At 38.9% G+C, this 16,522-nt stretch overlaps 1 protein-coding gene across 1 annotated transcript in view; it reads right to left on the reverse strand.

Moving 5' to 3' along the window:
- irak1 (interleukin-1 receptor-associated kinase 1) overlaps positions 1 to 16,522 on the reverse strand; it is a 126,065-nt gene that overhangs the window by 2,578 nt on the left and 106,965 nt on the right. The window lies entirely within an intron of this gene.

The raw sequence follows: 16,522 nt of genomic DNA on the forward strand, positions 1-16,522 counted from the left end.
CCACTGAAATAACAGTACTGTTACTGGAGTAAACTACCACTGGAATAACAGTACTGTTACTGGAGTAAACTACCACTGGAATAACAGTACTGGAGTAAACTACCACTGAAATAACAGAACTGTTACTGGAGTAAACTACCACTGAAATAACAGTACTGTTACTGGAGTAAACTACCACTGGAATAACAGTACTGTTACTGGAGTAAACTACCAATGGAATAAGAGTACTGTTACTGGAGTAAACTACCAATGGAATAAGAGTACTGTTACTGGAGTAAACTACCACTGGAATAACAGTACTGCTACTGGAGTAAACTACCACTGGAATAACAGTACTGTTACTGGAGTAAACTACCACTGGAATAACAGTACTGTTACTGGAGTAAACTACCACTGGAATAACAGTACTGCTACTGGAGTAAACTACCACTGGAATAACAGAACTGGAGTAAACTACCACTGAAATAACAGTACTGTTACTGGAGTAAACTACCACTGAAATAACAGAACTGGAGTAAACTACCACTGAAATAACAGTACTGCTACTGGAGTAAACTACCACTGAAATAACAGTACTGTTACTGGAGTAAACTACCCCTGAAATAACAGTACTGTTACTGGAGTAAACTACCACTGGAATAACAGTACTGGAGTAAACTACCACTGAAACTACAGTACTGTTACTGGAGTAAACTACCACTGGAATAACAGTACTGGAGTAAACTACCACTGGAATAACAGTACTGTAACTGGAGTAAACTACCACTGAAACTACAGTACTGTTACTGGAGTAAACTACCACTGAACTACCACTGGAATAACAGTACTGCTACTGTAGTAAACTACCACTGGAATAACAGTACTGCTACTGGAGTAAACTACCACTGGAATAACAGTACTGTTACTGGAGTAAACTACCACTGGAATAACAGTACTGCTACTGGAGTAAACTACCACTGGAATAACAGTACTGTTACTGGAGTAAACTACCACTGGAATAACAGTACTGTTACTGGAGTAAACTACCACTGGAATAACAGTACTGTTACTGGAGTAAACTACCACTGGAATAACAGAACTGGAGTAAACTACCACTGGAATAACAGAACTGGAGTAAACTACCACTGGAATAACAGTACTGTTACTGGAGTAAACTACCACTGGAATAACAGTACTGGAGTAAACTACCACAAACTACAGTACTGTTACTGGAGTAAACTACCACTGGAATAACAGTACTGGAGTAAACTACCACTGGAATAACAGTACTGGAGTAAACTACCACTGGAATAACAGTACTGTAACTGGAGTAAACTACCACTGAAACTACAGTACTGTTACTGGAGTAAACTACCACTGGAATAACAGTACTGCTACTGTAGTAAACTACCACTGGAATAACAGTACTGCTACTGGAGTAAACTACCACTGGAATAACAGTACTGTTACTGGAGTAAACTACCACTGAAAAAACAGTACTGCTACTGGAGTAAACTACCACTGGAATAACAGTACTGTTACTGGAGTAAACTACCACTGGAATAACAGAACTGGAGTAAACTACCACTGGAATAACAGTACTGTTACTGGAGTAAACTACCACTGAAATAACAGTACTGTTACTGGAGTAAACTACCACTGGAATAACAGTACTGTTACTGGAGTAAACTAACACTGGAATAACAGTACTGTTACTGGAGTAAACTAACACTGGAATAACAGAACTCGAGTAAACTACCACTGGAATAACAGTACTGTTACTGGAGTAAACTACCACTGAAATAACAGTACTGTTACTGGAGTAAACTACCACTGGAATAACAGTACTGCTACTGGAGTAAACTACCACTGGAATAACAGTACTGCTACTGGAGTAAACTACCACTGGAATAACAGTACTGGAGTAAACTACCACTGAAATAACAGTACTGTTACTGGAGTAAACTACCACTGGAATAACAGTACTGCTACTGGAGTAAACTACCACTGGAATAACAGTACTGCTACTGGAGTAAACTACCACTGAAATAACAGTACTGCTACTGGAGTAAACTACCACTGAAACTACAGTACTGTTACTGGAGTAAACTACCACTGGAATAACAGTACTGTTACTGGAGTAAACTACCACTGGAATAACAGTACTGGAGTAAACTACCACTGGAATAACAGTACTGCTACTGGAGTAAACTACCACTGGAATAACAGTACTGTTACTGGAGTAAACTACCACTGGAATAACAGAAATGGAGAAAACTACCACTGGAATAACAGTACTGTTACTGGAGTAAACTACCACTGGAATAACAGTACTGTTATTGGAGTAAACTACCACTGGAATACCAGTACTGTTACTGGAGTAAACTACCACTGGAATAACAGAACTGGAGTAAACTACCACTGGAATAACAGTACTGTTACTGGAGTAAACTACCACTGGAATAACAGTACTGTTACTGGAGTAAACTACCACTGGAATAACAGTACTGTTACTGGAGTAAACTACCACTGGAATAACATAACAGAACTGGAGTAAACTACCACTGGAATAACAGTACTGTTACTGGAGTAAACTACCACTGGAATAACAGTCCAGTCAGGTCTGCTACTGGAGTAAACTACCACTGGAATAACAGTACTGGAGTAAACTACCACTGGAATAACAGTACTGGAGTAAACTGCCACTGAAATAACAGTACTGTAACTGGAGTAAACTACCACTGGAATAACAGTACTGCTACTGGAGTAAACTACCACTGAAATAACAGTACTGGAGTAAACTACCACTGAAATAACAGAACTGCTACTGGAGTAAACTACCACTGGAATAACAGAACTGTTACTGGAGTAAACTACCACTGGAATAACAGTACTGGAGTAAACTACCACTGGAATAACAGTACTGGAGTAAACTACCACTGGAATAACAGTACTGTAACTGGAGTAAACTACCACTGAAACTACAGTACTGTTACTGGAGTAAACTACCACTGGAATAACAGTACTGCTACTGTAGTAAACTACCACTGGAATAACAGTACTGCTACTGGAGTAAACTACCACTGGAATAACAGTACTGTTACTGGAGTAAACTACCACTGAAAAAACAGTACTGCTACTGGAGTAAACTACCACTGGAATAACAGTACTGTTACTGGAGTAAACTACCACTGGAATAACAGAACTGGAGTAAACTACCACTGGAATAACAGTACTGTTACTGGAGTAAACTACCACTGGAATAACAGTACTGTTACTGGAGTAAACTACCACTGAAATAACAGTACTGTTACTGGAGTAAACTACCACTGGAATAACAGTACTGTTACTGGAGTAAACTAACACTGGAATAACAGTACTGTTACTGGAGTAAACTAACACTGGAATAACAGAACTCGAGTAAACTACCACTGGAATAACAGTACTGTTACTGGAGTAAACTACCACTGAAATAACAGTACTGTTACTGGAGTAAACTACCACTGGAATAACAGTACTGTTACTGGAGTAAACTACCACTGGAATAACAGTACTGTTACTGGAGTAAACTACCACTGAAATAACAGTATTGTAACTGGAGTAAACTACCACTGGAATAACAGTCCAGTCAGGTCTGCTACTGGAGTAAACTACCACTGGAATAACAGTACTGGAGTAAACTACCACTGAAATAACAGTACTGTAACTGGAGTAAACTACCACTGGAATAACAGTACTGCTACTGGAGTAAACTACCATTGGAATAACAGTACTGCTACTGGAGTAAACTACCACTGAAATAACAGTACTGGAGTAAACTACCACTGAAATAACAGTACTGTTACTGGAGTAAACTACCACTGAAATAACAGTACTGCTACTGGAGTAAACTACCACTGGAATAACAGTACTGCTACTGGAGTAAACTACCACTGGAATAACAGTACTGCTACTGGAGTAAACTACCACTGGAATAACAGTACTGGAGTAAACTACCACTGAAATAACAGTACTGTTACTGGAGTAAACTACCACTGGAATAACAGTACTGCTACTGGAGTAAACTACCACTGGAATAACAGTACTGCTACTGGAGTAAACTACCACTGAAATAACAGTACTGCTACTGGAGTAAACTACCACTGAAACTACAGTACTGTTACTGGAGTAAACTACCACTGGAATAACAGTACTGTTACTGGAGTAAACTCCCACTGGAATAACAGTACTGGAGTAAACTACCACTGGAATAACAGTACTGCTACTGGAGTAAACTAACACTGGAATAACAGTACTGTTACTGGAGTAAACTACCACTGGAATAACAGAAATGGAGAAAACTACCACTGGAATAACAGTACTGTTACTGGAGTAAACTACCACTGGAATAACAGTACTGTTATTGGAGTAAACTACCACTGGAATACCAGTACTGTTACTGGAGTAAACTACCACTGGAATAACAGAACTGGAGTAAACTACCACTGGAATAACAGTACTGTTACTGGAGTAAACTACCACTGGAATAACAGTACTGTTACTGGAGTAAACTACCACTGGAATAACAGTACTGTTACTGGAGTAAACTACCACTGGAATAACATAACAGAACTGGAGTAAACTACCACTGGAATAACAGTACTGTTACTGGAGTAAACTACCACTAAAATAACAGTCCAGTCAGGTCTGCTACTGGAGTAAACTACCACTGGAATAACAGTACTGGAGTAAACTACCACTGGAATAACAGTACTGGAGTAAACTGCCACTGAAATAACAGTACTGTAACTGGAGTAAACTACCACTGGAATAACAGTACTGCTACTGGAGTAAACTACCACTGAAATAACAGTACTGGAGTAAACTACCACTGAAATAACAGAACTGCTACTGGAGTAAACTACCACTGGAATAACAGAACTGTTACTGGAGTAAACTACCACTGGAATAACAGTACTGCTACTGGAGTAAACTACCACTGAAATAACAGTACTGTAACTGGAGTAAACTACCACTGGAATAACAGTACTGCTACTAGAGTAAACTACCACTGAAAAAACAGTACTGGAGTAAACTACCACTGAAATAAGAGTACTGTTACTGGAGTAAACTACCACTGGAATAACAGTACTGCTACTGGAGCAAACTAACACTGGAATAACAGTACTGCTACTGGAGTAAACTACCACTGAAATAACAGTACTGCTACTGGAGTAAACTACCACTGAAATAACAGTACTGCTACTGGAGTAAACTACCACTGAAATAACAGTACTGCTACTGGAGTAAACTACCACTGAAATAACAGTACTGCTACTGGAGTAAACTACCACTGAAATAACAGTACTGCTACTGGAGTAAACTACCACTGAAATAACAGTACTGCTACTGGAGTAAACTACCACTGAAAAAACAGTACTGCTACTGGATTGAACTACCACTGAAATAACAGTACTGTTACTGGAGTAAACTACCACTGGAATAACAGTACTGTTACTGGAGTAAACTACCACTGAAATAACAGTAATGGAGTAAACTACCACTGGAATAACAGAACTGTTACTGGAGTAAACTACCACTGGAATAACAGTACTGTTACTGGAGTAAACTACCACTGAAATAACAGTACTGTTACTGGAGTAAACTACCACTGAAATAACAGTACTGTTACTGGAGTAAACTACCACTGAAATAACAGTACTGTTACTGGAGTAAACTACCACTGGAATAACAGTACTGTTACTGGAGTAAACTACCACTGGAATAACAGTACTGGAGTAAACTACCACTGAAATAACAGAACTGTTACTGGAGTAAACTACCACTGAAATAACAGTACTGTTACTGGAGTAAACTACCACTGGAATAACAGTACTGTTACTGGAGTAAACTACCAATGGAATAAGAGTACTGTTACTGGAGTAAACTACCAATGGAATAAGAGTACTGTTACTGGAGCAAACTACCACTGGAATAACAGTACTGCTACTGGAGTAAACTACCACTGGAATAACAGTACTGTTACTGGAGTAAACTACCACTGGAATAACAGTACTGTTACTGGAGTAAACTACCACTGGAATAACAGTACTGCTACTGGAGTAAACTACCACTGGAATAACAGAACTGGAGTAAACTACCACTGAAATAACAGTACTGTTACTGGAGTAAACTACCACTGAAATAACAGAACTGGAGTAAACTACCACTGAAATAACAGTACTGCTACTGGAGTAAACTACCACTGAAATAACAGTACTGTTACTGGAGTAAACTACCCCTGAAATAACAGTACTGTTACTGGAGTAAACTACCACTGGAATAACAGTACTGGAGTAAACTACCACTGAAACTACAGTACTGTTACTGGAGTAAACTACCACTGGAATAACAGTACTGGAGTAAACTACCACTGGAATAACAGTACTGTAACTGGAGTAAACTACCACTGAAACTACAGTACTGTTACTGGAGTAAACTACCACTGAACTACCACTGGAATAACAGTACTGCTACTGTAGTAAACTACCACTGGAATAACAGTACTGCTACTGGAGTAAACTACCACTGGAATAACAGTACTGTTACTGGAGTAAACTACCACTGGAATAACAGTACTGCTACTGGAGTAAACTACCACTGGAATAACAGTACTGTTACTGGAGTAAACTACCACTGGAATAACAGTACTGTTACTGGAGTAAACTACCACTGGAATAACAGTACTGTTACTGGAGTAAATTACCACTGGAATAACAGAACTGGAGTAAACTACCACTGGAATAACAGAACTGGAGTAAACTACCACTGGAATAACAGTACTGTTACTGGAGTAAACTACCACTGGAATAACAGTACTGGAGTAAACTACCACAAACTACAGTACTGTTACTGGAGTAAACTACCACTGGAATAACAGTACTGGAGTAAACTACCACTGGAATAACAGTACTGGAGTAAACTACCACTGGAATAACAGTACTGTAACTGGAGTAAACTACCACTGAAACTACAGTACTGTTACTGGAGTAAACTACCACTGGAATAACAGTACTGCTACTGTAGTAAACTACCACTGGAATAACAGTACTGCTACTGGAGTAAACTACCACTGGAATAACAGTACTGTTACTGGAGTAAACTACCACTGAAAAAACAGTACTGCTACTGGAGTAAACTACCACTGGAATAACAGTACTGTTACTGGAGTAAACTACCACTGGAATAACAGAACTGGAGTAAACTACCACTGGAATAACAGTACTGTTACTGGAGTAAACTACCACTGGAATAACAGTACTGTTACTGGAGTAAACTACCACTGAAATAACAGTACTGTTACTGGAGTAAACTACCACTGGAATAACAGTACTGTTACTGGAGTAAACTAACACTGGAATAACAGTACTGTTACTGGAGTAAACTAACACTGGAATAACAGAACTCGAGTAAACTACCACTGGAATAACAGTACTGTTACTGGAGTAAACTACCACTGAAATAACAGTACTGTTACTGGAGTAAACTACCACTGGAATAACAGTACTGTTACTGGAGTAAACTACCACTGGAATAACAGTACTGTTACTGGAGTAAACTACCACTGAAATAACAGTATTGTAACTGGAGTAAACTACCACTGGAATAACAGTCCAGTCAGGTCTGCTACTGGAGTAAACTACCACTGGAATAACAGTACTGGAGTAAACTACCACTGAAATAACAGTACTGTAACTGGAGTAAACTACCACTGGAATAACAGTACTGCTACTGGAGTAAACTACCATTGGAATAACAGTACTGCTACTGGAGTAAACTACCACTGAAATAACAGTACTGGAGTAAACTACCACTGAAATAACAGTACTGTTACTGGAGTAAACTACCACTGAAATAACAGTACTGCTACTGGAGTAAACTACCACTGAAATAACAGTACTGTTACTGGAGTAAACTACCCCTGAAATAACAGTACTGTTACTGGAGTAAACTACCACTGGAATAACAGTACTGGAGTAAACTACCACTGAAACTACAGTACTGTTACTGGAGTAAACTACCACTGGAATAACAGTACTGCTACTGGAGTAAACTACCACTGGAATAACAGTACTGCTACTGGAGTAAACTACCACTGAAATAACAGTACTGCTACTGGAGTAAACTACCACTGAAACTACAGTACTGTTACTGGAGTAAACTACCACTGGAATAACAGTACTGTTACTGGAGTAAACTACCACTGGAATAACAGTACTGGAGTAAACTACCACTGGAATAACAGTACTGCTACTGGAGTAAACTACCACTGGAATAACAGTACTGTTACTGGAGTAAACTACCACTGGAATAACAGAAATGGAGAAAACTACCACTGGAATAACAGTACTGTTACTGGAGTAAACTACCACTGGAATAACAGTACTGTTATTGGAGTAAACTACCACTGGAATACCAGTACTGTTACTGGAGTAAACTACCACTGGAATAACAGAACTGGAGTAAACTACCACTGGAATAACAGTACTGTTACTGGAGTAAACTACCACTGGAATAACAGTACTGTTACTGGAGTAAACTACCACTGGAATAACAGTACTGTTACTGGAGTAAACTACCACTGGAATAACATAACAGAACTGGAGTAAACTACCACTGGAATAACAGTACTGTTACTGGAGTAAACTACCACTGGAATAACAGTCCAGTCAGGTCTGCTACTGGAGTAAACTACCACTGGAATAACAGTACTGGAGTAAACTACCACTGGAATAACAGTACTTGAGTAAACTGCCACTGAAATAACAGTACTGTAACTGGAGTAAACTACCACTGGAATAACAGTACTGCTACTGGAGTAAACTACCACTGAAATAACAGTACTGGAGTAAACTACCACTGAAATAACAGAACTGCTACTGGAGTAAACTACCACTGGAATAACAGAACTGTTACTGGAGTAAACTACCACTGGAATAACAGTACTGCTACTGGAGTAAACTACCACTGAAATAACAGTACTGTAACTGGAGTAAACTACCACTGGAATAACAGTACTGCTACTAGAGTAAACTACCACTGAAAAAACAGTACTGGAGTAAACTACCACTGAAATAAGAGTACTGTTACTGGAGTAAACTACCACTGGAATAACAGTACTGCTACTGGAGCAAACTAACACTGGAATAACAGTACTGCTACTGGAGTAAACTACCACTGAAATAACAGTACTGCTACTGGAGTAAACTACCACTGAAATAACAGTACTGCTACTGGAGTAAACTACCACTGAAATAACAGTACTGCTACTGGAGTAAACTACCACTGAAATAACAGTACTGCTACTGGAGTAAACTACCACTGAAATAACAGTACTGCTACTGGAGTAAACTACCACTGAAATAACAGTACTGCTACTGGAGTAAACTACCACTGAAAAAACAGTACTGCTACTGGATTGAACTACCACTGAAATAACAGTACTGTTACTGGAGTAAACTACCACTGGAATAACAGTACTGTTACTGGAGTAAACTACCACTGAAATAACAGTAATGGAGTAAACTACCACTGGAATAACAGTACTGTTACTGGAGTAAACTACCACTGGAATAACAGTACTGTTACTGGAGTAAACTACCACTGAAATAACAGTAATGGAGTAAACTACCACTGGAATAACAGTACTGCTACTGGAGTAAACTACCACTGAAATAACAGTACTGCTACTGGAGTAAACTACCACTGAAATAACAGTACTGGAGTAAACTACCACTGAAATAACAGTACTGGAGTAAACTACCGCTGGAATAACAGTACTGTAACTGGAGTAAACTACCACTGGAATAACAGTACTGTAACTGGAGTAAACTACCACTGGAATAACAGTACTGCTACTGGAGTAAACTACCACTGGAATAACAGAACTGTTACTGGAGTAAACTACCACTGGAATAACAGTACTGTTACTGGAGTAAACTACCACTGGAATAACAGAACTGGAGTAAACTACCACTGGAATAACAGTACTGTTACTGGAGTAAACTACCACTGGAATAACAGTACTGGAGTAAACTACCACTGGAATAACAGTACTGGAGTAAACTACCACTGGAATAACAGTACTGGAGTAAACTACCACTGAAATAACAGAACTGTTACTGGAGTAAACTACCACTGGAATAACAGTACTGTTACTGGAGTAAACTACCACTGAAATAACAGTACTGTTACTGGAGTAAACTACCACTGAAATAACAGTACTGTTACTGGAGTAAACTACCACTGAAATAACAGTACTGTTACTGGAGTAAACTACCACTGGAATAACAGTACTGTTACTGGAGTAAACTACCACTGGAATAACAGTACTGGAGTAAACTACCACTGAAATAACAGAACTGTTACTGGAGTAAACTACCACTGAAATAACAGTACTGTTACTGGAGTAAACTACCACTGGAATAACAGTACTGTTACTGGAGTAAACTACCAATGGAATAAGAGTACTGTTACTGGAGTAAACTACCAATGGAATAAGAGTACTGTTACTGGAGTAAACTACCACTGGAATAACAGTACTGCTACTGGAGTAAACTACCACTGGAATAACAGTACTGTTACTGGAGTAAACTACCACTGGAATAACAGTACTGTTACTGGAGTAAACTACCACTGGAATAACAGTACTGCTACTGGAGTAAACTACCACTGGAATAACAGAACTGGAGTAAACTACCACTGAAATAACAGTACTGTTACTGGAGTAAACTACCACTGAAATAACAGAACTGGAGTAAACTACCACTGAAATAACAGTACTGCTACTGGAGTAAACTACCACTGGAATAACAGTACTGCTACTGGAGTAAACTACCACTGGAATAACAGTACTGCTACTGGAGTAAACTACCACTGGAATAACAGTACTGGAGTAAACTACCACTGAAATAACAGTACTGTTACTGGAGTAAACTACCACTGGAATAACAGTACTGCTACTGGAGTAAACTACCACTGGAATAACAGTACTGCTACTGGAGTAAACTACCACTGAAATAACAGTACTGCTACTGGAGTAAACTACCACTGAAACTACAGTACTGTTACTGGAGTAAACTACCACTGGAATAACAGTACTGTTACTGGAGTAAACTACCACTGGAATAACAGTACTGGAGTAAACTACCACTGGAATAACAGTACTGCTACTGGAGTAAACTACCACTGGAATAACAGTACTGTTACTGGAGTAAACTACCACTGGAATAACAGAACTGGAGTAAACTACCACTGGAATAACAGAACTGGAGTAAACTACCACTGGAATAACAGTACTGTTACTGGAGTAAACTACCACTGGAATAACAGTACTGGAGTAAACTACCACAAACTACAGTACTGTTACTGGAGTAAACTACCACTGGAATAACAGTACTGGAGTAAACTACCACTGGAATAACAGTACTGGAGTAAACTACCACTGGAATAACAGTACTGTAACTGGAGTAAACTACCACTGAAACTACAGTACTGTTACTGGAGTAAACTACCACTGGAATAACAGTACTGCTACTGTAGTAAACTACCACTGGAATAACAGTACTGCTACTGGAGTAAACTACCACTGGAATAACAGTACTGTTACTGGAGTAAACTACCACTGAAAAAACAGTACTGCTACTGGAGTAAACTACCACTGGAATAACAGTACTGTTACTGGAGTAAACTACCACTGGAATAACAGAACTGGAGTAAACTACCACTGGAATAACAGTACTGTTACTGGAGTAAACTACCACTGAAATAACAGTACTGTTACTGGAGTAAACTACCACTGGAATAACAGTACTGTTACTGGAGTAAACTAACACTGGAATAACAGTACTGTTACTGGAGTAAACTAACACTGGAATAACAGAACTCGAGTAAACTACCACTGGAATAACAGTACTGTTACTGGAGTAAACTACCACTGAAATAACAGTACTGTTACTGGAGTAAACTACCACTGGAATAACAGTACTGCTACTGGAGTAAACTACCACTGGAATAACAGTACTGCTACTGGAGTAAACTACCACTGGAATAACAGTACTGGAGTAAACTACCACTGAAATAACAGTACTGTTACTGGAGTAAACTACCACTGGAATAACAGTACTGCTACTGGAGTAAACTACCACTGGAATAACAGTACTGCTACTGGAGTAAACTACCACTGAAATAACAGTACTGCTACTGGAGTAAACTACCACTGAAACTACAGTACTGTTACTGGAGTAAACTACCACTGGAATAACAGTACTGTTACTGGAGTAAACTACCACTGGAATAACAGTACTGGAGTAAACTACCACTGGAATAACAGTACTGCTACTGGAGTAAACTACCACTGGAATAACAGTACTGTTACTGGAGTAAACTACCACTGGAATAACAGAAATGGAGAAAACTACCACTGGAATAACAGTACTGTTACTGGAGTAAACTACCACTGGAATAACAGTACTGTTATTGGAGTAAACTACCACTGGAATACCAGTACTGTTACTGGAGTAAACTACCACTGGAATAACAGAACTGGAGTAAACTACCACTGGAATAACAGTACTGTTACTGGAGTAAACTACCACTGGAATAACAGTACTGTTACTGGAGTAAACTACCACTGGAATAACAGTACTGTTACTGGAGTAAACTACCACTGGAATAACATAACAGAACTGGAGTAAACTACCACTGGAATAACAGTACTGTTACTGGAGTAAACTACCACTGGAATAACAGTCCAGTCAGGTCTGCTACTGGAGTAAACTACCACTGGAATAACAGTACTGGAGTAAACTACCACTGGAATAACAGTACTGGAGTAAACTGCCACTGAAATAACAGTACTGTAACTGGAGTAAACTACCACTGGAATAACAGTACTGCTACTGGAGTAAACTACCACTGAAATAACAGTACTGGAGTAAACTACCACTGAAATAACAGAACTGCTACTGGAGTAAACTACCACTGGAATAACAGAACTGTTACTGGAGTAAACTACCACTGGAATAACAGTACTGGAGTAAACTACCACTGGAATAACAGTACTGGAGTAAACTACCACTGGAATAACAGTACTGTAACTGGAGTAAACTACCACTGAAACTACAGTACTGTTACTGGAGTAAACTACCACTGGAATAACAGTACTGCTACTGTAGTAAACTACCACTGGAATAACAGTACTGCTACTGGAGTAAACTACCACTGGAATAACAGTACTGTTACTGGAGTAAACTACCACTGAAAAAACAGTACTGCTACTGGAGTAAACTACCACTGGAATAACAGTACTGTTACTGGAGTAAACTACCACTGGAATAACAGAACTGGAGTAAACTACCACTGGAATAACAGTACTGTTACTGGAGTAAACTACCACTGGAATAACAGTACTGTTACTGGAGTAAACTACCACTGAAATAACAGTACTGTTACTGGAGTAAACTACCACTGGAATAACAGTACTGTTACTGGAGTAAACTAACACTGGAATAACAGTACTGTTACTGGAGTAAACTAACACTGGAATAACAGAACTCGAGTAAACTACCACTGGAATAACAGTACTGTTACTGGAGTAAACTACCACTGAAATAACAGTACTGTTACTGGAGTAAACTACCACTGGAATAACAGTACTGTTACTGGAGTAAACTACCACTGGAATAACAGTACTGTTACTGGAGTAAACTACCACTGAAATAACAGTATTGTAACTGGAGTAAACTACCACTGGAATAACAGTCCAGTCAGGTCTGCTACTGGAGTAAACTACCACTGGAATAACAGTACTGGAGTAAACTACCACTGAAATAACAGTACTGTAACTGGAGTAAACTACCACTGGAATAACAGTACTGCTACTGGAGTAAACTACCATTGGAATAACAGTACTGCTACTGGAGTAAACTACCACTGAAATAACAGTACTGGAGTAAACTACCACTGAAATAACAGTACTGTTACTGGAGTAAACTACCACTGAAATAACAGTACTGCTACTGGAGTAAACTACCACTGGAATAACAGTACTGCTACTGGAGTAAACTACCACTGGAATAACAGTACTGCTACTGGAGTAAACTACCACTGGAATAACAGTACTGGAGTAAACTACCACTGAAATAACAGTACTGTTACTGGAGTAAACTACCACTGGAATAACAGTACTGCTACTGGAGTAAACTACCACTGGAATAACAGTACTGCTACTGGAGTAAACTACCACTGAAATAACAGTACTGCTACTGGAGTAAACTACCACTGAAACTACAGTACTGTTACTGGAGTAAACTACCACTGGAATAACAGTACTGTTACTGGAGTAAACTCCCACTGGAATAACAGTACTGGAGTAAACTACCACTGGAATAACAGTACTGCTACTGGAGTAAACTAACACTGGAATAACAGTACTGTTACTGGAGTAAACTACCACTGGAATAACAGAAATGGAGAAAACTACCACTGGAATAACAGTACTGTTACTGGAGTAAACTACCACTGGAATAACAGTACTGTTATTGGAGTAAACTACCACTGGAATACCAGTACTGTTACTGGAGTAAACTACCACTGGAATAACAGAACTGGAGTAAACTACCACTGGAATAACAGTACTGTTACTGGAGTAAACTACCACTGGAATAACAGTACTGTTACTGGAGTAAACTACCACTGGAATAACAGTACTGTTACTGGAGTAAACTACCACTGGAATAACATAACAGAACTGGAGTAAACTACCACTGGAATAACAGTACTGTTACTGGAGTAAACTACCACTAAAATAACAGTCCAGTCAGGTCTGCTACTGGAGTAAACTACCACTGGAATAACAGTACTGGAGTAAACTACCACTGGAATAACAGTACTGGAGTAAACTGCCACTGAAATAACAGTACTGTAACTGGAGTAAACTACCACTGGAATAACAGTACTGCTACTGGAGTAAACTACCACTGAAATAACAGTACTGGAGTAAACTACCACTGAAATAACAGAACTGCTACTGGAGTAAACTACCACTGGAATAACAGAACTGTTACTGGAGTAAACTACCACTGGAATAACAGTACTGCTACTGGAGTAAACTACCACTGAAATAACAGTACTGTAACTGGAGTAAACTACCACTGGAATAACAGTACTGCTACTAGAGTAAACTACCACTGAAAAAACAGTACTGGAGTAAACTACCACTGAAATAAGAGTACTGTTACTGGAGTAAACTACCACTGGAATAACAGTACTGCTACTGGAGCAAACTAACACTGGAATAACAGTACTGCTACTGGAGTAAACTACCACTGAAATAACAGTACTGCTACTGGAGTAAACTACCACTGAAATAACAGTACTGCTACTGGAGTAAACTACCACTGAAATAACAGTACTGCTACTGGAGTAAACTACCACTGAAATAACAGTACTGCTACTGGAGTAAACTACCACTGAAATAACAGTACTGCTACTGGAGTAAACTACCACTGAAATAACAGTACTGCTACTGGAGTAAACTACCACTGAAAAAACAGTACTGCTACTGGATTGAACTACCACTGAAATAACAGTACTGTTACTGGAGTAAACTACCACTGGAATAACAGTACTGTTACTGGAGTAAACTACCACTGAAATAACAGTAATGGAGTAAACTACCACTGGAATAACAGAACTGTTACTGGAGTAAACTACCACTGGAATAACAGTACTGTTACTGGAGTAAACTACCACTGAAATAACAGTACTGTTACTGGAGTAAACTACCACTGAAATAACAGTACTGTTACTGGAGTAAACTACCACTGAAATAACAGTACTGTTACTGGAGTAAACTACCACTGGAATAACAGTACTGTTACTGGAGTAAACTACCACTGGAATAACAGTACTGGAGTAAACTACCACTGAAATAACAGAACTGTTACTGGAGTAAACTACCACTGAAATAACAGTACTGTTACTGGAGTAAACTACCACTGGAATAACAGTACTGTTACTGGAGTAAACTACCAATGGAATAAGAGTACTGTTACTGGAGTAAACTACCAATGGAATAAGAGTACTGTTACTGGAGCAAACTACCACTGGAATAACAGTACTGCTACTGGAGTAAACTACCACTGGAATAACAGTACTGTTACTGGAGTAAACTACCACTGGAATAACAGTACTGTTACTGGAGTAAACTACCACTGGAATAACAGTACTGCTACTGGAGTAAACTACCACTGGAATAACAGAACTGGAGTAAACTACCACTGAAATAACAGTACTGTTACTGGAGTAAACTACCACTGAAATAACAGAACTGGAGTAAACTACCACTGAAATAACAGTACTGCTACTGGAGTAAACTACCACTGAAATAACAGTACTGTTACTGGAGTAAACTACCCCTGAAATAACAGTACTGTTACTGGAGTAAACTACCACTGGAATAACAGTACTGGAGTAAACTACCACTGAAACTACAGTACTGTTA

The sequence above is a fragment of the Salvelinus fontinalis genome, chromosome 8 (assembly GCF_029448725.1).
Source record: "Salvelinus fontinalis isolate EN_2023a chromosome 8, ASM2944872v1, whole genome shotgun sequence".
Classification (NCBI taxonomy): Eukaryota; Metazoa; Chordata; class Actinopteri; order Salmoniformes; family Salmonidae; genus Salvelinus; species Salvelinus fontinalis.